The sequence below is a fragment of the Hetaerina americana genome, unplaced genomic scaffold, assembly GCF_022747635.1.
Source record: "Hetaerina americana unplaced genomic scaffold, ioHetAmer1.1.p SCAF_5, whole genome shotgun sequence".
Taxonomy (NCBI): domain Eukaryota; kingdom Metazoa; phylum Arthropoda; class Insecta; order Odonata; family Calopterygidae; genus Hetaerina; species Hetaerina americana.
Genome location: NW_027287095.1, coordinates 77,404,880 through 77,426,172, shown reverse-complemented (window position 1 = coordinate 77,426,172; position 21,293 = coordinate 77,404,880).

The window sequence follows — 21,293 nt, the reverse complement described above, 5'->3', positions numbered from 1 at the left end:
TCTTAATCTTATTTCGGAGTATTTCCTTGGATTGTTTTTGTGTCCACGTGAAGGCAACTAGGATACAAGTAGGTAAGATAAACTTTAATTTAGTCGTTAATGATGCTACTAAACAATATTTTTAATTAAAATGAAAAATGTCATAATTTCAGATTATTGGTACGTTCACTGAGCAAAATCGATGCACATTTTAATGGGCGCAATTAGTGCTAATAGTGATGGTAGTTTTTAGGAGGCAACCTAGAATAAGCTAATATTTTCCAGGAAATTTTTAGTAATTTAGTGGTAGGTATGATTATTAATGGGTCAGAGGGTGATGGAGTATATTGGTCTAATATGAGCGAAAGATGTTCCGCAGGTCAATAGAATGAGTACTGATCTTAAGAGTGTTCTCCATGCAGTGTAATTATCGAAAAATATTCCGCTATTAAGATTAGAACTCAAGCCCATGATGATGTGTGGTAAGCATGTAAAATAAGCTATCGCACCGGTTTCCATTTTTGAAGCCTCATTAATTCATTTTTTTTCCATATCTACTTAGGAAATGAATTGCCGGTTAATGCTCATTTGATATGCACTCTGAGATGCATTTTTGGGATTGGAAAAATCACTTAATATACAGGTAGTAATTTAAATTAAATTAAATTTTAATTATTTTTATTTGTTCACATCGATTGGTTCTGGCAGTTAGACGGTGTTTTGTTTGTGAATCTCATCCTGTGACCCATAGATTACCATTCGCTCATTAATATCATGAAATCCCATTACGGGAATCTAACTCCTGCTGCAAATATTTTGGAGAATTCAATGTTGTCATCTTACGATGCCAATATTGGTGACTGCGGACTATAATTGAAGAAGGAATGGTGATTTACAACCATTTAAGAGGCGTAAATTTAGTTTAGCATGACTTCGTCTGTTTATGAATACCGAACTATTAATTGTAAGCTCTTTATCATAGGTATGCACATGCAGTAAAATAAATGAAGGCCTCCCAGTTAGACTAAATTAAATATCTTATCTTGAGGGACCCTTAGGAGGGATATAAAAGAAATGAATGTGTATGAAAACATTGAAAGTGACGGAAGCGGAAGAAGTATGCAAGAACTGGGGAGCTTGGAAGTAATTACTGGAAGGGCCTTTTACATCAAATAAGCTAAAATCAGGCTTCTTTTAAAATTGCGTACCCGGAGAGGGAATGATGTGAAGGTACGACTCGGCGTGAATTTTTTGCTTATGTCTTGTAATTTCTGTCAATATTTCTATCGAAGATTATTGTTTGCAATTTTTCCCAGAAGATGTCAAAAGCTATATACCTGTAAGTTGAAAGGTGATAATATGTTGTCATCAAAAAACTATTTATGAATGATAATGTTCCCAAAGTAATTCCGAAACAGTTAATTACTTTTCCTCCTATATTTATGGGTTGCTAATAGACTAGGCATACATGCAAGTACAGGTTCTAGTTTCAAAATATTTATTTCGCGATCATATACATAACTGTAAAAATAATAAACTATATAATTTAATAACGATCCGAAATCCCCGTTTAAGTAAATGTTCGGGATCGGTGGGAAAAAAGATTATACAAAGGTTGCAGCGTTGACAGAATAAGCATACAAACATCTAAGCACATCCATTTTTTTTGTAAGTTGCATTTCCTACTGTTTTATTTTAACGATAACCCGAATGTCACCTCAAGGGCGTACTGTGGGCGGTGTGGAACATATATGCAGAATTATTACATTTTCACATACACTTGAATATATATTAGCCTATATACAACTCTCGTGCCCTTAAATACCTATACACATTGTACAATAACTGTTACATTTGACTGATTCATCCAAATCGAGTATACAAGTTAATTTCAATTTTGTAGGCCCTTGGTTATATTTTGCTATAGTTGCGTATCGTGCGAGGGGATAAGGAGCTCATGTATCTATTTGTGACGGCGTCTCCATCCCTTATATTATCCCGGTGTCAAATATACCGATATAATTTGCTGCCAAAATAATTACCTCGTTGTTGCATATTGATAACATCTTGATGATAATTTCTCCGCCATTCTTAATAACCTATGTTGAAGTAATTTCTCTAGTCTACCTTCTGGCCACACTCCACAGTCGTTTTAAAGTTTTTCAGTGATATTTAATTGCATTTACATTATAAATATGGCCATTTTTGAGTTGTCATGAACTGAGAGACGAGTATCATTCATTGACATTCATCCATGCATGAATTTCATGAGAAATATTCGTTCTCATAGTGAAAGTATAAAAATGGAATTTTATGTATGAAATAAAATATAATCTGTGGTTTTTAAATTTAGCAATGCATAAAATGGATTCCGGGTCAAAGGAAAGCATAAAAAGACCACCAGCATACGACCACTGGCCGGGACATAACTGCACATTGAGAAATAAAGGAATAGATCCACCCGCTGTCCTCCCACTGGCCTCCACATTCTTCCCTATTCAAAAATATTTTTTATGTTCTCACCACCACCTTCAAAAAGAGGCCCGAGGTCCAAACCGGAAGACGGACTCGAATTATTCCCCGCATTTAAAAAAGAATGCCTCCTTACTTCGGGGGACATTTCCTAAAAAAAGCGACCGGTACAAGGGAGGGTGAAAAAAACCGAAGAATAACTCAGACGAGGGGAGAAGGGGGAAGAGCAGGGTTGAGACGGGATGGTGAGGAATAATAATGATCTGAAAAAAGGCGTATGGCTTGCGCGCGTGTTATTTGGCTCACCCGGGGAAGGAAATGGCCTTTACAGGCCGGAAAAAACAGCGCGCCCGGCCCGGGTGTCGGCGTGGTGGATCAAGTTGGGGCTGCTTGGGGGGCGCTGAAAGGGGAGTGGATGTGGAAAGCCGACCGTCGATGACCTACGACACTGCGAAGGAGGCTGCGGATGGCACAGGGAGGAGAGTGAGGGATTTTTTTTCCTTTTCTTCCCCGGAACCCCGCTCCTTTCCACCCTCCTACTCAACCCCCCTGCCTCACTTCCCTCGAGTGTCTCGCGTCCAACCAGTTTTCCACCTTCCCGCAGCTTCCATCTCCTCTTCAATTATCCCTCCTCCCTTCCCCAGGGTCGCTGTACAACGTCTTCCGGGACCGTAGAAGGGACAGAGTGCGAGTGGTAGGAATGGGAGGGTGAGATGAAAAGAATGTTCTAGGTAGGGAAAGGGGAAACTCACCCTAGCACGTGCTCCCGAAGCATCCTGCACCGGAAGAGGAGAGATGAGGTGCTTCTTCCCCTCCCATCTTCCCCACCGCTCCCGTCTTTCTTGCTCTACCCCCCCCCACTCCATGTTTCTCGAAAACCAGCACGATTGCTCCCCCCTGCTCGAATTCCCATTACGCCGCCACCTTCGTGCCGGCCCGGCCGCCCTTTCTTGCTCCTCCTCCTCCTTTCTCCATCCCTCTCGCTCCTTCCTTCCGATTCCCGCAAATGACACCGACGATGTCCGGCTGTCCAATGCGCCTTAAGACTTCTCCCCCCCAGTGAAAAGCACGTCCCGGTGGGGGTTGGGTGTGCATTTCGAACATTGTTCGACTAGACTAACCAACCGGAAAGCAGCCTTAACGTGGGGAAATGCGGTTGCAGGTATTATTAATTATTTGATGAAGGGTCATGGTCATTCGTTTTAATTGTAATTTTTAATTTTAAAAACATATTTCGCTGAATATATAAAGTTCAATATTTAAAATTCGCTACTTGGTAAAAATTTGGTATTCCACGCCAATAAATAAATGGGATAAACTTTTGCAGCATCCCCGGAAAAAGTTACTTCAGGCTCCGGGTTTAACAGAGTAATAATCGTAAGAAATAATGAGCTCTACGGCCTCTCAATTAAATGAGAATGGGGAAGAAAACTCCAATGGCCGTAAAAATTAGTTGCCAATCTCTCGTCAGACCAATTGTTGTGTTGGTTTAACGGGAATCACGTCAGGGACCAACCAGTCTGACGAGAGATTGGCAACTAATTTTTACAGCCATTGGAGTTTTCTTCCCCATTCTTATTTAGAGTAATAATCCTTGATTCGATAAAAGATTAATTTTCTATATTGATGAATACAAAAAATGTAAATGCACGGTTAAAACATGGTAGTTCGTCCAAATACTCGGCATTAAGAGTATTAACTCTTTATCATATGTTGATTAGTGTTAAATTTTTCATGTTTTTTCTCAAATAAATATCAAATACCGGTTAATTCTGACTTTATATCACGTTTTCCCAAGAAAACAATTTCAGATAATAGCTTCACTCAAATATATTACATATCTAATAATAAAATACCCACCCGAATGCATATTACCAACAAGCTGTGAGGTGTGTCTCGTTGAAGAACATCAAAAGATTTGAAGTCCTGTCAATGTGACTGCCCTCTGTTCTTTTGAGCTATAATGTATTATCTATACCATGTGAAGTTCACGAGTAAATGTTTTCCTTAATTGTGATGATATCCACATCTATTTTTAACAAAATGTTTATGCCCATGATAGTGAAAAGGGAAACATTCACTGATCTCGAAGGTGTACAGGATTCAAGCCAGAAGCACAACTTCCCATTGAAGGTTCACCAACTATACAAATGAATTTCAACCATACAAATGAATACGGGAATTTCCTTAAACGTCACCCCTTAGTTGAGGAAAAATAATATGAAGAAATCAATGCCACTCTTCTGCTCCTGTAGGATTTCTTTTATAACATAATGATGGCAAAACTATCCTCTTTCGATCCTTCCTGATTCGCCATGGTTCATTATTCTGAGTTATTGTATAATCTACCGGTTAAGGTAGGTTTTGGATGGACACAACCACCAAACAATTCTCTTTTCTCTCCTAACAAAACACAACCCAAGATCCTACTCTACAAGAAGCTCCTTTTCATCCCGTGTTCTTCCTTCCTCCACTCATTCCTGCCCCTCCCTTGTTTTCCTGACATTCTCCCTTTTATCACTGTCTTCAGCATCCCATTGCCAATCAATATGGTTTTCATCCATTTTTTCTGTCTTCCTCCAAAGATGGCGGCTAAGGGTAGGAATTTTAAAATATCGGAAAGCTAGTATACAACCTTGTATATGCGGATGCGCGAGTTCTCACTTCTGTAATGGTGGCTGAATCGGTAGGGATTCTAGGATTGTTAGGGAGAAACACTGGTCGAAGGAGAGGTAGTGGGAATTAGCGTGTAAATGTATAAGAAGAGAAGAGAGTGAGGCAAAATTAGGAGTAGCGGTGATTGTTCATTCGAATAGATAAGGGGGTAATGAATTTGCCTATGTTAAATGAAGCGCATTGTTTGCATGACAAAAGATAGATGTTTTTCAAGAGGCAATTAGCGAAGGAACAAGGTGAGGGGGCAATGAGGGGATTTTGGGAGCAGATCTGATAAGCAGACATAATTTATGTTATCGGGGACGGTTGCAAGTAGGGGAAATATGAGGAAATTTGTCAGGGGGTTGCGCCAAAGGGTTGGTGGATCTCCGAAGATTTTTGAGATTGGCGTGTCGTCTGTATGCGAGAGAGGGGCATTGGGGCAGTAAGGATGAGGTCGCGTTATTGTCGTGTAAAATAGGAAACAGTTCTTTAAGAAGGGTTTCAATCTGTGGGATCCGGGGAAATAGGTGGCGCAAAGGTTGAGTCCTGCGTCAGGTGTGGGCTTGTTTTTCTGTGGTGTGTGTGGTGGAGCGGTGGATTTTATTTTGTAGGAGCTTTTCTGGGTAACCGCGTTTATGGAGTGCATGGTGTAGATTGTCGAGGTATTTGCTGAGGGTGGCGTAGGTATTGCTGATGGTTAGTGGCTTTAATGTGTACTGATGTGGTGAATTTGTTATTGTGAAGTGTAAGTATATATATATCTATATATATATATATATATATATATATATATATATATATATATATATATATATATATTTAAAATTAAATTATGGAGTGAAATATATTTTCAAAATATCACAAGTACCAATATTTTTATTCTATTTATGGATCTACATGTATGAAATAATAAAAATATAAATTAATATTAAGGAACTAACGTGACTCATGTCTGCTAAAAGCCCCACTTTCATCTATTATTGATTCTTGAACTTACATTTTAATTTTTCAAATTCCATTGTTTCCATAAACTTCTTGTTTTTTTGAGAGAAGTACTTTCGAATATTTTAAGAATAAGTTGCATTCATTCAGGATATAAAACGGAATAGTTTTTATAAAACCATAAGGAACTACATAATATTTCGAGAGAGGAAATATTTCAGAATAGATTTTATTATCAAGTTTGGGTAAAAAAAAACCGCTTATTATCGTTAACCTTCCAAATTCTCAGATTTGAATTATGCTCATTATTTCACCCGGGTGTAGTTACTTTACCAAGCTTGGTGTTTTTTTGTTGATTTTTATTTTTCAATTCGACCCATTTAAATTTCATGAGAAAACGTCCCTGGCACTTATTCCAAGGTCCGAAAAAGGGTCGAATTCTTCCCAAAACCCTTGGAACCCGATGTAGGCCACCCTAAAGAGTAAATAAGAGGGTAAATTCGTTTTCACAGTGGAACTTATTGCGCAGAAAATGTGAGATTTTCCCATGGAACTTTCTTAGGTTTAATTTTTCCACAATCGAGGTCAAATTGACAAAGAAAAGATCCCGGGGGACAATCTAAGGAGAAAGGCAGAGGAAGAGAAATTACCCAACCCCATTCACGACGAGAGATCTGGTACGTTTCAAATGACTTGGTAAAGAGTGGAGGTTGGTAGCTTGAGACGTAGAATGAGGCGGATATGGCCGGGATTTAAAAAGGGAGAGTTGCTGTAAAAGAAATGAGACAAGGTTTTTTTCGGGCTAGGGTGAGACGCGGGAAAGTTAGGTGAAAGGTTCGTGTGGGGTTACAATATAAACCCTCCTGATCTCAGGGTGCTCTGCTGAATTGTTGGCAGGAAGGGATGGAAGGGATTTTAAGGAAGGTTTTGAAAGGGGACAGGCACACCTTTTTGAGCTTCCAGAGTTTCAATACATTCGGTGGGGACACTTCTATTCTGAGAGTCATCATAGGGGTACGTATATCGACGTACACACTCATCTGTAAATTGAGATTACTCCGAAATGATAGGACTCCGCAAAGTTATACGGATATTGGCCATATTCCAACCAGCGATAAATGAAGGTTGTTACTCAGCAATTTCTTCGCAATAGTGATGAAATAGAAAGTTTTTTATTATTACCAGGTCGATGAAAAGATTAAAGCAGATTAAGTTATCATGGAATACCAATTGAGCAGAAAAATGTTCCAGTGATGGTGGTTAGGATTCGAAGATCTGGAAAAAATATCGTCTAGACAGGGTGGTGTATATCCGAGGGCTTCGTAAATACGTTTATATATTTTTTAATTTGGAGATGCAAGTAAAGTTTTGTAAGTAATTGCGGGTATCCTATTTATTTCAACTTTAAAAGATTGGTGTGACTTTAATTATTTTCCAGTCGAAAGGAACTACGAGCAAAGGTATTTGCTTTTTTGGTTATTTCTCTATATTTTAAACCAAAAGCTTCCAATTTAGTCAAATTTTCGCGTAAAGTTTTCAAAATGTTTTTTTGCGGCAGTGAATTTTCCTCCACCGTCCCTGTTTTCCTGTTACCGTCTAGTCTTTAAATGCCTCGTGTGCCTGCTTCCCATGTTCTCCCATTTTCACCTAAAAGTTGGATTATATACAGGTATATAACCTGTAAAGTTCATTATGATGTATTAATCTCAACTTCATACTATTGACGGTTTAGTCATCAAAGAAGTTCCTTTTTTACCTTAAAACCACTTTTGTCCAGATTTTTAAATTACACGTAAAATTTGAACCGTTCTCTCCTGTTTTCCCATTTTCAGCTAAAAGTTGAATCATATAACGTTTATTGCGACGATTCACATTCCCCACTTGTGTTCTTGGGGTCGGGGACCATTGCGGCAGTGGAATTTGACCAATTTTAGTCAATGAAGAAGTTATATGAAGAACAGAAGGAGAAATATTTCCGTGGAAAGTAGTGAAAAAGAAAGACTTATAGGTCTCATCTCATAAAGTTTGCAGAAACTTAAAGTTTGACGCAAGTGAGTTTTAGACCAAAGGTGACGATCAGTGCGTTAGTAGTAACCTTAGATTATTTTCAGACGACGCGGTAGTATACAGGAAAATGAGATCCCAGCAGAAGGCGGGATATTGTCTAACGACTTAGAGAAAATATCAGGTTGGTGCAAGGAACAGGGATCAGAACTAAACTTCGAGCACATTCGCAGTATTGAAATTTTGGAGCAAAAGAAGTGATGTACAGGACATAAATCATGCTGAAGAGAGTTCAGTGTTAACTACAGCAGATCAAGTAAAATATTTGGGGTTAGTCTTAACACCGCGCCTTTCATGGAGACCACATATCAGGACAATATGCGGACCCACTTTAAAAAAACTCGGCTTCCTTATAAACTGGCGGCGGGAAATGTAATGAGAAAGTCAAAGGGAAGTGTTATTTCGCTTTAGTTAGGTCGCGTTTGGAATGTGCAGCAAGTAGTTGGAATCCTTCAGAGAAAGCGTTGATCAAATTATTAGAAAAATTAAGGGAAAATCCGCCAGATTCGTCAAAAATTGTTACGATAAGAAGACGGCAGTAACGGGCCTTCTACTGGTAAGAGGAATCCAGCTTGGATCCATTTGAGACGCGAGGAGACCAGTCCAGACTTACATACTTGGCAAGATTCAGAACACATGAATTTAACTATGACACAAAGGGAATTATTATGGCCCCACATTTTATGGGTAGGTTAGGCACAAAGATAAGACTAGGGAGATGGACTCCAGTACAGATATAAATATCCGTTCTTACCTCGGTCAATCAGAATTCATTTTTGTAAAAAGTCAAACTCACGGTGAAACTAGCAAAAAATCGAATTTAAAGCGAGGAAAAGGTTAAACACTGCTTAGACTTCTAGTGCTTTCGTAAGTGCATGTGTATGTTAGTTGGTTGTGTATATATTTGCATATTCGGACGTTAAAGTAAGTTTTGGATGATATATACGTCTGTGATGATGTGCATTACCGTGTTTTTTTTTGCATGCGCCTGGTTACATTCCATTTTACGAGCTGTATCCAAACACCTTTCGCCAAACGCCCTTGCGCGTTGATGTGTGCATGTCGATGAATTTAGTTTTCCATTGACAAAAAGATTACTGCCCTCATTGTAAAAATCAATCCATTCTTAAGAGCTTAAGGCCCGGGTCAGTGGATCTTGAGATAATTTCATTAAAAGCAATAACATCAGTCTCATCCCTACAGTAGGATTAGACGTAAAATCATCGTTTTTGTTATTCGAGAATGTTTTTAATTTTTTCGGGTAAACGTGAAAGTGAAGTAAGCGACAGCATCACGAATCAAGTCGACAGTGATCGCTGTAATACAGTATTGGAGGAAAAACTGAGCGAACTCAGTGAATGAAACCAAAGGAAGGTTGTCGCATTGAAACTTTCGGATTAAATAAGCGTACTCAGTGATCAAAGACATCACATTGAAATCCCTCAAAATGTCATGCGATGCTCTTAATTTAATATTTTGAAGGACGGTTTGAATGTTAGAAGAAATGTTGGTTCGACATCAAACGGTTGGAAGCTAATGTGGGTAAATGGCCTTTAATCATTCAGGCTTGAAAGGTCTGAGGTTCTTCCCCTGTCGGAATCATATGAGAGATGAGGGCGGGGAAAGGTTTTCGGAACTGGAGAGAGTAGGGGGAGAAATAAGAGAGAGAGAGAATATGAGGGAGGGTGGAGGGTTGAGTGACGTAGTCGGAGAGCGGTCCTCGCCGGTAATTGCCCCAAATCCCGGCCGCCTCCTCTCCCTCACTTAGCGGACCTCCCTCCCACCCGTCTCGTTTGCCTCCAGGCCAGTCTCCCGTACTCTTCCTCGTCCCTCCTTCCCTTGTCTCGAACCCGACCTGCCCCAAGGCCAACAGTATATGTGCATTCACGCAGCCTTTAAGGGAAGTTTCCTCCATCCCTAGGGTAGTCTCTTTATTCTTCTCCCCCATTCAATCTCCGCATCCTCAGGCTCAATTTGAGCAACCGCCCTCCTCGCACCAATTTTCCTCCCCTCTGACCTGACCAATTATCTTTTCCACCACCCCCTCCTCTCTCCTCCTCTGACCACCACTAAGATCATCCTCGGCAATAATAGATTTATGATTGTCAACCACGCTTAATTGAGAAAGAGATGATGGCCTTGATTGCGAAATCACTGTCATCATTATGTGTTACGCCGAAATCAGAAGCGCGTAGAGAGATAGAATTCAATAAAAAATCGTCGGGAAAAGAGCTTTTAGGAAATATTGGCGTGTTCAGCCTTAGGAAAAATTTTACGAAAGCGAGATGGTTAACGACTTTATTAGTTATTCTAACAAGGGTGCGAGGTAGCCTGGTGGGTAGAGCGCTCAGCTATTGACTATATGGTTCCGGGTCTGAGCTCTTCCCCGCTTTAATCTGTTGCGGCTGCAGGTTTTCGTTTCTTCCCATTTCATTAATAAAACTAAAATTTGGTTTTTCGGCTTACTGCTGAATAATCATCAAGTACACAAATCTTCTTAGAGAGACCCGAATCAGTTCTCAGAATTCACTCACTCTGGTCGCGCTCACGAAAGCATGACATGAGATTCTAATGATAAAGGTAAGGGGAACTTTGCCAATCCTTATAAATGAAGCATATTAAACTTTAAAAGTGGATACGAGCAACAAAAATGCTCCGAGGTAGCGTGAAATGTTCACCACTGCTATCATTTCTAAACGCCGAAATGCCAAATGCGAAGCAATAGCGTTTTGGTGGAAAAATTATGAATTTATTTATAATTTTATTTCTCATTTATGCTCTAGGTAACTCCCATTCCAGCCAAAGTTGTTTTATTCCCCCAGTACTAGCAATTACATAGAAGCAAATGCGATAAAATGACATTAATTTACCTCTTGCTGACCTAATACGTCCTCACGCCGCGGAGCTTAGTACTTGCACAATATCCCACAAGTGGCCGCCTGGTCGGGGTGAAGTGGGGCACAAACTATACATACTCAACTATTAGTTCATATATTCATTTGAAGTTAAAATGGGCTCTACGTGAATATAAGCGTCTCTGTGGGTGTGTATTGACATTCATTTGTTAGTTTTGCATGTAATTCTATTCTGTTTTACGGGTAGTGACCTAACACCCCCCGCCAAACGCCCTCAAGGTGGCTGGCTTGTGGGGTGTCCATAAAGGTGAAGATGTCCATAAATACATATTAGTTAAAATACAAAAATAGTCGTAGAAAAATACACATACATTCCTTTTTGCATCATGCAAAATTGGCAAAATCATTAAACGTTTTTCTTTAAGTAAATGCACGGATATTCGGGCGCTTGGGTTCGATTTTGTTACGCATCGTGCGAGAGGCCTTTTATCCATGAATCTGTCAGTGACAATGCCTATCTCTCTTATTTTATCCCGGTGGTCAAGTCTGCCAATATGGTGCCATAACCATAATCCCAAGAATATTCAAGTGTCCTATACCGTTCTGGAGACTTCGTCCTTTAATACCTACTCGTGTTTTTTTCATATTTATTTGCCACTATAAAAGTTTAAAGTCAGTGTAACACAAAAATATTTTACCTGCCCTGAAATACTAAACTCTATCCCATCTATTATATTTTTAATAATTTAAGTGTTTTATATATTTTCTTTCATTCTAAAAGTTCAGTGCTGTACATTTTCTTATATTTAATTCTAAACCGCATTCCTTACACCTCTCAGATATAAATCGCTAAACAGTAGCCCACAATCTGCAAGTGTCTTATTTCTCGGCAAATTACTCTGTCGTGTGAAAATAATCTAAGACTGCTACAAACGTGGGATCTTATATCGTTATTGTAAAATAAAAAGAGTTGTTTGGACTTGAAACAGTCCCCTCTGACAATCCTGAAGTCTGCTTCTAATTAGCTCAAGCCGTCGACAACTATTTGCTTACGGTTAGATAAGAAGTCCCTGATTCAGTCAAGCCAGTTTCTCATTAATACAATTATATCTTAGTTTTTGTGTCATTTTCTCGTGAGGGACCTTGTCGAAGGCTTTCTTGAAATGTAAAGATATAGTATCCACTTGGATATTCCCTTCGACCGATTTCAGGAAATCGTGAATGCAAAAACCCAATTGTGTTCCGTATCATCTGCTTTTTATAAGCCTAAGCTGGTGATGCCGAAGTATGTTCCTTCTGTCGAGAAAGGCCATTTTATTGCTGAAAATGATATTTTTTAATATTTTTAGATTTTTGTTGTAAAAGAAATCGCTCTGTAATTAATGGGGTTCTCCCGATCATCACCTTTCTAGAGGAGGATTTTGAGAGCCAACTTCCAATGGCTAGGTATTCAATATTCTTCGTCAAGTTTTTGAAACGAAGCAAAACTTAATATTACATTCACCTCTCACCACCAGTCAACCATGTTATACTTTTGTAAATGTAAGAGGAAAATGCAAAATATGGTGGCGCTCTATCATTTTGCGCGTAGACAGCGTAATCTAACTCCTTAAGTAGTTAAGGAGTAAAAAACAATAAACACAGCAATCAACCCGAAGGTCGGTTTGATAGGTGATGATAGAGTTCACCTAGTACTAAGCCCGATGGCGTGCGAAATTCACACATCAGGGTAGGGGGGGCCAGTTCCTTTCCCTGTTCTGGCTATGTTTTCCCAGGAAGATTTGGTGCCCAAAAAATCACGTACCTTGAATGTAGCTGCAGGTGCCCAAAGTGCCTTGCCCGGAAATCGAAACCCGGGACCTCCAGTCAGTAGTCCAACGCTCTACCCCTGACTACCGCGACCCAGTTAAAGAGCATAAGATTAAAAGTGAAGATTCTATTTTAAAACTCGAACCCCATGATAATCCATTCAAATGCTGTAGTAATCGTAGAGTGGAAGTAAGTCACATATTTTCGTTAGTGAAATTTCCATTATCTTTCTAGATCCACCGATAATTCAATAAACAATGACTCATGTACGATTTATTTTCTATTTACCGCCATCATTTGTCTCTTCTTTGCGTTTGTCTCCTTGTCTCTCAAATTCCTCGTCAAATTTACGGTTACTTTCCATAAGTCCACACAAAGAAGAGCTCATGTGCTCTATCTTATCGCATATAGGATGCAAATAGACTGGCCTCTGTCCTTCAGTATTCTACACGCGTCATCCGGTTATAGGTACAGCTATTCCTTCCGGCCACACCTTATCCAAAAGCGGTCATCTTTGTCTTCCGCTCGTCCTATATGTAATTGTAAACACCCTTTTGTCTTACTCATATTTCAACACACCAACGTCTTCTCTATTCTATCGATAACTTCCGTTGTGTCAACGGAAGGGGGCTAAAGGGGAGAATCAAGGGTAAAGCTGGGTGAAGGAATGAAAGGAATTAATTTCTTATATTAATCTTCATTTTGACGCTTAGGCATATTTTTCAGGTCAGTACTGTCGAAATTTATTTCTGTTCATTTATATGAAACTTGGCTGAATTTTCTCTGCTAGTAGAAATCTGTGTGGTGAATAGTTCTCAGAAATGACCATTTCAGTTCACAAGACTAATGGACTAAGTCTCTATATATTAGGTTAAAAAACATTTGATTGCCTCTTTTTAGTGGATAAACGAAAGAAGCTCTGAAAGTTAAGGTATGCTTCACGATTTTACGGGAGGAGATTTGATTAGAAAAGATATATCTACATCTGCATAATACTCCGTAAGCCGCCGCAAGGGCGTGTGGCGGGAGGGTGCGTATTAGATCACCAGCCTTGCATGCACAATCTCAATAATAATGTCACCTCTACACAAACATTAGTTTGATCATTCACTGGAGTAAAGTTAATCACACAGAAGCATGTACTTACATGCAGCAATATTCAATAACAGAATATGACATATTGAAATCATGCGAGATGAGTATTACCTGTATTAAGTAGGGTCTGTTAAAAAAGCCTGCAGGATATCGAGAAAATATATACACTGCCAATTTCAATTATCTCTTTCGCAACTGCGGTCATATCTATTTTGATCTCTAATGGCGCGAGGAATAAACGACATTTTAAATCTATCCATTCTACTATCTATCTGCCTACTTTTTCATACGTGATCTGATTGACCTTGGTAAGTCGGGGTCTGCAATGTCTTTAACATCCTCAGATAGGTACCCTGCCTCAAATTTACGGAGTAAATTTAACCTACGACAAATATTCTTTTTATGAATCCTAACTTTTTATTAGTTATTCCCCAAATTTCACGAATGTATTTTCCCCAGAACATATCTGTAGTCATCGTTACACTCAAGTATTTTACAGATTCCACGTGCGTAATGTTGGTTCCCTGTATAGTGTAAGTATTTTCTGGTGAAGTACTTTTCTTCCAAAAATTTATCGAAACACACTTGTTCAAATTTAATTCTAACTCCCGCGTCTCGCACCACTTTTGAATTGAATTTAGGTCGTTAGTTAATGATACTCTATCTTCATGACAGCATATTCTCCTATCAAGAAGAAAGCTGAATTTTATGTTCTGATCTCCTAAATTGGATGAGAACTGGAAATGGAAGAGAAAAGAATGGAAGGGGCTATAAAGTAGAGGTGTATTGCGTAGTAAAGTAGGTACCTGTTACGTATGGACATTATATGTATGCACTAAGGTTAACTTACGACCAATATATTGACATTCCTTGTCTACTTATTTTTCCCATTATATTCCGGCAAATCGATTTAAAAATATTTTGTGCGCACTTGCTTGAAGTATGAAGGCACTCACCTTTTTTGCATATGAATTGGAATGAAAATCAAATTGAATTATCTACACCTGAAATAGCTATTAGTATTTGGCACCAAATCGTCGACCTCCAAACAATAAATCATTCTCGATCGATTCTGAGGGCAGAATTTGCCCCTCTCTTCAAAGGACGATCCGCCGATCGCCAATTCTTTTCCTGTCTCTTTATTCGTCGAGCGACATCGAATACAGGAGTGGCAGTCAGGTTTTCCGACGTAGGGTCCGCGCGGACTCATAAAATTCGACGGCATCCGAATGTGTTCACTTAAAATTCCGATCGAAAAGCCTTGTTTAGTAATCGCGATGTCGCGATAGTCCCATTGTTATTTCCTGAACGAGAACCTCTTTCGTCCCGCAACACGCGAATCGTTCCCCGGGTCGCTCTGCATTTAAATTACGTGCGTAAGCACTCCCGGCGCCGCGAATGTGTCCGTCATGACGCGTCGACCTCTTTATTGCAGCCTTGAGTCCCAAAAGCAAAGGAGACCCCACTCCATTCTCGACACCAGCCTCTATTGTCTCTCCCCTCCGCCGTTCCCTCCCGAAACGCACACACACACGCGCTCTTAGTCAATTTCAGCGTCGGAATATGCCGAACCGTTAAAAGCAGGAAGGCTCTTCAGCGTCTTCCTCTAATTGCCCTCACCATTATCCCCTTTGACATTCTCTAAATTCCCACCTAAATCACCTCTAACGACCAACCCTCTTCTGTAATCCTTGGCATCATATATCCCTAACCTTACTGCCCCGAAAAACCACACAATCCTTTATTTTCTCCACCCACCCCCACTGTCCTTTTTCTCCTCGCTTTATTCCCTCTTGTCTCTCTTTTCCCTTCATCCCTCCCTCTCCCCCACCCGTCTCCGCTGCCAGTCCTCGTTCCAGAAGACGTAGTCCTCTCTCATCCCTTTGTGCGTTCCCATTCCCTCAAGAGCGGCCCCCGTCTCCGCTTACCCCTTTTTCCTCCTCCTCCCCCATGCCCTTTCCCTTTCATCCATCCACGCGTCTTCATTAAGGGATTCTTTTATGACCTTGGGGAATGACAATTTACTTCCTTTCGGTGCCGCCTCGCTTATACCGGCGTTCATGTCCCCCCGACTTGGCGCATGCGTCTTTGTTCGCCGGCCAGGGGTGGAGTAGTAGTGGGTGGGGGCGGTGGTGGGAGGGGGCTAGACTGGCTGGTGAGTATGCTATTGGGGTGGGGTGGGGGGTGAGGGACATGGGAGAGGTGACTGCCTCCTCGAATAGCAAAGCCATTAGCGCATCCTAGCATCTCATTTGTCACCTCGGGCTCATCAATCGTCTTCATTCGGGTGACTTCCTCTCCGCCGCCCACTGTCTCTTCCTTTCGATCTTTCCTTGAAGCCGTCCACATCCTCTCGTCCGACGCGAAGGTGCGCCTCTATGCCTCTGCTTCGTAATCCTCCACGATCGGTGTCACATTGGGTATACTTGGTGATTCCTTTTCGTATTTGATTTCTTTGGGTCGAGCCTGACTGCCCAACTTCCGTCATTCTGTACACCCCATGCGCTCCGCCATTATTTCTTCATCGCGGCTCCCTCTTTCAAGACTCGTACGCAAGGTGAGAGTGAAAATCTCTTTAAGAATTCATCGCGACGCACGGTAATTAAAAAAAGTTTGCCTCTTATGACAGCACACAACTTACGCAATGATTCAAACATAATTTGAATTCCCATCAGTCAAGCAAGCGCATCCATATTAGAATTATACGAATTACCCTGTTGAGTTTATTGGCTCTCTCAACGATGCATGTATTGTCCTCTGAACTATGTCATGAGCTGAATTATTGGGTCAAAATCAAAATGTAGCGGAAAAGGTACCTTTTTCATCCTTGGACAAAAGTAAGCAGCGAAAACGAGATAGCTGAGACCGTAAACTTCACTGGCACTAGGTTTGTAAAGGGGGGGAGGTAAAACAAAGTTACAAGTAAGGGGAAAGATAGGGAACACTCACACTAAGTCACCCTGTAAACCCTGTACGAGTGAGTCAGTGCGATCTACAAAGGTCTAACACACCCGAGTGATTGCGTGTTTACGTAAGTCCCTTCTGTTACATCCTTACATCCGTTTTATAATTTTGCATTCATCTGTGTGATTGACGGGTCACTGGCATAGGAAGAATACTCGTAAGCCCTGAACGAGTGAGTCAGTGTGATTCATAAAGGTCTCACACACCCGAGTGATTGAGTGATTGAGAACGGTAACTTGGGCCTTTTCTTTTTATTTTTTTACGTATTCTTGTGTGAGTACTACGGGTCCCTGGCATAGGAGATATCCTTGCAAACCTTTAGTATGTGTGTGTGTGTGAATGCGATTCACGAGAGTGACTGTTATTCGTTAACACACTTTAATGATTGAGTGGCTGTTAGTTTGTTTAATTTTTTATTAATTTTGCCTTTTTGTGTGCTATTGTGGTATAGGAGGGTCACTTTTTCCCAAACAAACCCAAGTGACCTAGTGTGTGTGTTTCCTATCTTTCTCCTTACTTGTAACTTTGTTTTGCCCCCCTACTTTACAAACCTAGTGCCAATCTAGTTTACGGTCTGGGCTATTTGGTTTAATTGCTTCAAGACCGTAAGTACGTTCATTTTATATTTACAAAAGTAAGTAGCATTTATTTGCAGCTCAGTAAAAATTGCTTCATCTCACAGGGTACGGGGATTTTGAAGTACGGTAAGATTTAGAAAATCTTTTATAGGTTTACAGACTTCTGGGGATTATTATCGGCATATTATCGTTAGTGATAAAACAAATCTGGTTTAGCAGACAGATATTACTTGAGAAAACACAGCGTGCCAGAAAAAGGGTGCATGGACATATCAGGCTGGCATGGAAGGAGGATTAAAATGATTCATAAGTGAAGAAATGCCTCACGGGCATACCGTATATCTTTTAGGCCTATTGCCATTATTTCAGGTTGAAATCCTGCCATATTGAATTCACAAAGCAATTAAAATCGTAGTTCAAGAGGAAAAATGTTCTCTAACATCAAATTTGGTATTTTATTTCTGCATCTATAGCTACGTTAATACCCTTAGATCCGTCAAGAAGGTGTGTAGCAGAGGGTCAAAGCAGCAGGTGGGATGAGAAAGGGGTAAGGGAGAGGAAGGCTGTTTAAAGGGTTAGGAAAAGGGAAAAAATATTTGTTAAAAATCCCTAAAAAACTTGCAGAACCACATGCATGTACATGCTAGGGGAAAACTTAATTCCAAACTAGTGGTAATTTCACCCACCGCAGAAGTTCTCGGGAATACTAAATCGGAGGGAAATAAAAGTGAACCATTACTAGTTATATATAGACCATCAGTGGTCATGCAGAACTGGAAAGCAAGAAGGATTGCCAGCCCAGCTCAGCCCCTTATTCCTCCTATCCCTTAAGAAAACATAAGAATGAATCATATTTTGGAGATTGGAGTCTAAAATACTTTTTTGATCGTGCTTTTGACCCTTCAACTTTCACATTTAGATGATTAAACTTTTGCTTCGTTTGACAGACGCGTCGTGAAGGTGAGATGTTCGACGATTGAACCCTAAATGTTTGTTATGATAAATTTTCCAATTGATTTTAATTTATTTTAAGAACGTAAAAAATTCCAACATGTGAAGCCAAATGCCATTTTTACGTAAATATAGCATTTATTTATAGAAATACCGGATTGGGGATAGATAATCCCAAAGTTCGCGTTCAGAATTTCTTTATTTTGGTGATAAAATTATAGCGGCTGTTTTATTTATGAGGAATATCAACTGATATTATATTCAATTTTGATTTGAATTGGGTGTTAAAAGTAAAAATATTCTCTTTTTCACCTTCATGCTCGTTATATCTTTGTTGTGCTCATTTATTTGTTTACTCAGTTTTGTACACGTAGGATCATGCTTTTAACATAACCTGTTTATTGTGAATATGTACAAAACTTTAGGGCGTTCACTTTCGAAACAGGTACTGAATGCCTCCAATAGTGCTCTATCCTCTCATACTCTTTCCCCTCTGTCGCTTTCAAGCATTGTTTTATCCATGTAATGCAAATAGCTTTATTTCTTTACATTACCTGGTTTCATACATGCACTTCTGTAATTAATTCAAAGGTTGGTACCAATTATTATATTTTTTAAATGCCAGCGTACTTTGTTTTAGGTTGACTAAATATCGTATAAGTACTTTCCAAAAATATTTGCGTTTATCACGGGGTGCCCTCTTAGTTTCTCATTTAGATAAAGTTAAGGAGCAGCCCTTTACTCCCTCGGGTTTGTCACATAACACAGAGAGCCAATAGCAGTCCGAGGATGTGTTTCTACTACTGTCTACGGTGCACAGGCTGAATGCCTGGTGCTGTTCGGAACATGATACTTTTTATAGCAACAGCATGGCCCCAGAAAAGCGGAAAATTCCCTCACAAATTGTCCCCGGCACATCTTCCTCAATACCTCCCACCCCTCTTAACTGGATTGCGTTTGGAACGAATTGCGATATGGGCAGCGAAGACTCCAGCTTCCCTCACCGCCTCATGCGGATGGAGATTCACGCGTATAATTGGAGCTGTTGCATGCGCTGGAGCCGAGACCCACGAACGGAAGGAATAGCTTCGGTGCAGTGTTGAATTTGACCTCGCTTCCGCCGACACTTCTTTCTCTCCTCCCTCCTTTCTTAACGACGACGAAATGCTCCCGAAACACATATGCACCGCCGAAAATTTTACGATCAGGACCTTAAGAGAACATGAAGCATCCGGTCGACTAATTGACGTCAACTGAAGCAAGGAATCAGCTGCAAAGTTATATGAGGTTATATCAGGTGACCTTTCTTCCCCATCCTGATCTACCTTCCTGAAACCTGGTTTCCTTTTATCATTTTTAAGCGCCTTAAAATTCATTTTGGTGGAGGATATGTTACAACTCAGAATGGTTGCTGACCTATTAACTCCTGTCATACGTCCTTGCGACGGCTTTAGGGGTATTATGTAGATGTAGAGGAACTCCTCGCAAGCCGACGCAAAGGGCATGTGGCGGGGGGGGGGGTTGCTAGGACACCACCAGTAAAATGCATTATGGTTATAGATAATTTATATCAAAGCAACATATTATTCATCTAAACTTGGTCCGTATTTATTTAAAATATTTGTCATTGCTCGCCTATTCTAGTAGCGCAATAAGTGCAGTTGTTGAGAAAATATTGAATCAGGGGCTGCTTCTCGAAGATACAAGTCAATCCTCACCAGTAAGTCAATCCGAATCCTCTACGTGAAATCATGATAAGAAATTTTTAATAAAGGATAAATCTCACTAGCCGCCACTTATATAATTACGGTATATGATTGAGGACGACGTATACTCGCGCTACCTGCAGCGATTGGGTCACATTCCCTGCCTTTATCCATGGGATGGAGAGCGTTTTATGTTGCATGTTCATGTGGTAGCGGAATTTCGCCTTCTTACTTTTAATATTCTGGCTTGCGCGTTGTTGGATGGATTTCATGCTGCATCTTTGGGTGCTATTGTTTGTTGGTTTATGGTGTATGTGTTTGCATGAGTGTAGGATGAAGGGATTTTTGTATGAGTGTGCACGCCGCTGTGGGTGTAGTTTTGCATGTATCTGTTGATTTTGCATGTGGTAATGTTCCTTGTTACAGGTGGTGACCTACCACCCCCCACCACACGTCCTTGCGGCGGCTTGCAGGGTATTATGAAGATGTAGACTATTGTTTCACTGGACTTGTACGCAAACTTGAAACTTGGAGACATTAACCAATGGAAAGTTTATCGTCGCTGAACATTTGTCCTTGTGTATGTTAGCAACGGACAACGACAGTTTTTTGCCTTCGGTAGGTGAAACAGTAGATAAAAAAGAGTCACATATTGACAGATGTGCATCATCTTCATCTACATGGTATCCTGGAAGCCACCAATAGGGTATTTGGCAGGCTTCCAGCATTCCTGATGGATGAATTCCACATCAGGAATGCAACATTAATAATTGCTGTTGTAAATTGTTGTTGCGTTAATAATTGTTTTGCTTAAATGTTAGCTACAAATAACATGCAAAACATTTCATACAATGGAGGTATTGTTAAATGTTAACTTGTAAACAGTAGAGAAGAATTTACATGGGAAATACATAAAATAGTGCACTAATCGGCTCTTACCTTACGTCCCCACAAAGGGGTGTTACCCTAAATACAGAACTATTCCGTGTTTTTTTGAGAGACTTTAATTATATCTTCCTAGCCTATTAGTATCCAAAAGCCGCCATTATAGTTCACAGAGTGCCATTCCGACGCTTGATATTCTTTAATACAAATTTTTCACAAACTAGACAGTTTTACTCTGTATTTTATCACATTCACAAATCATTATCTTCTGAGATCGGTTCCTGAGAGTTGTACATTTCTACATGAGATGTATTTCTTAAGTAAACAATACATGC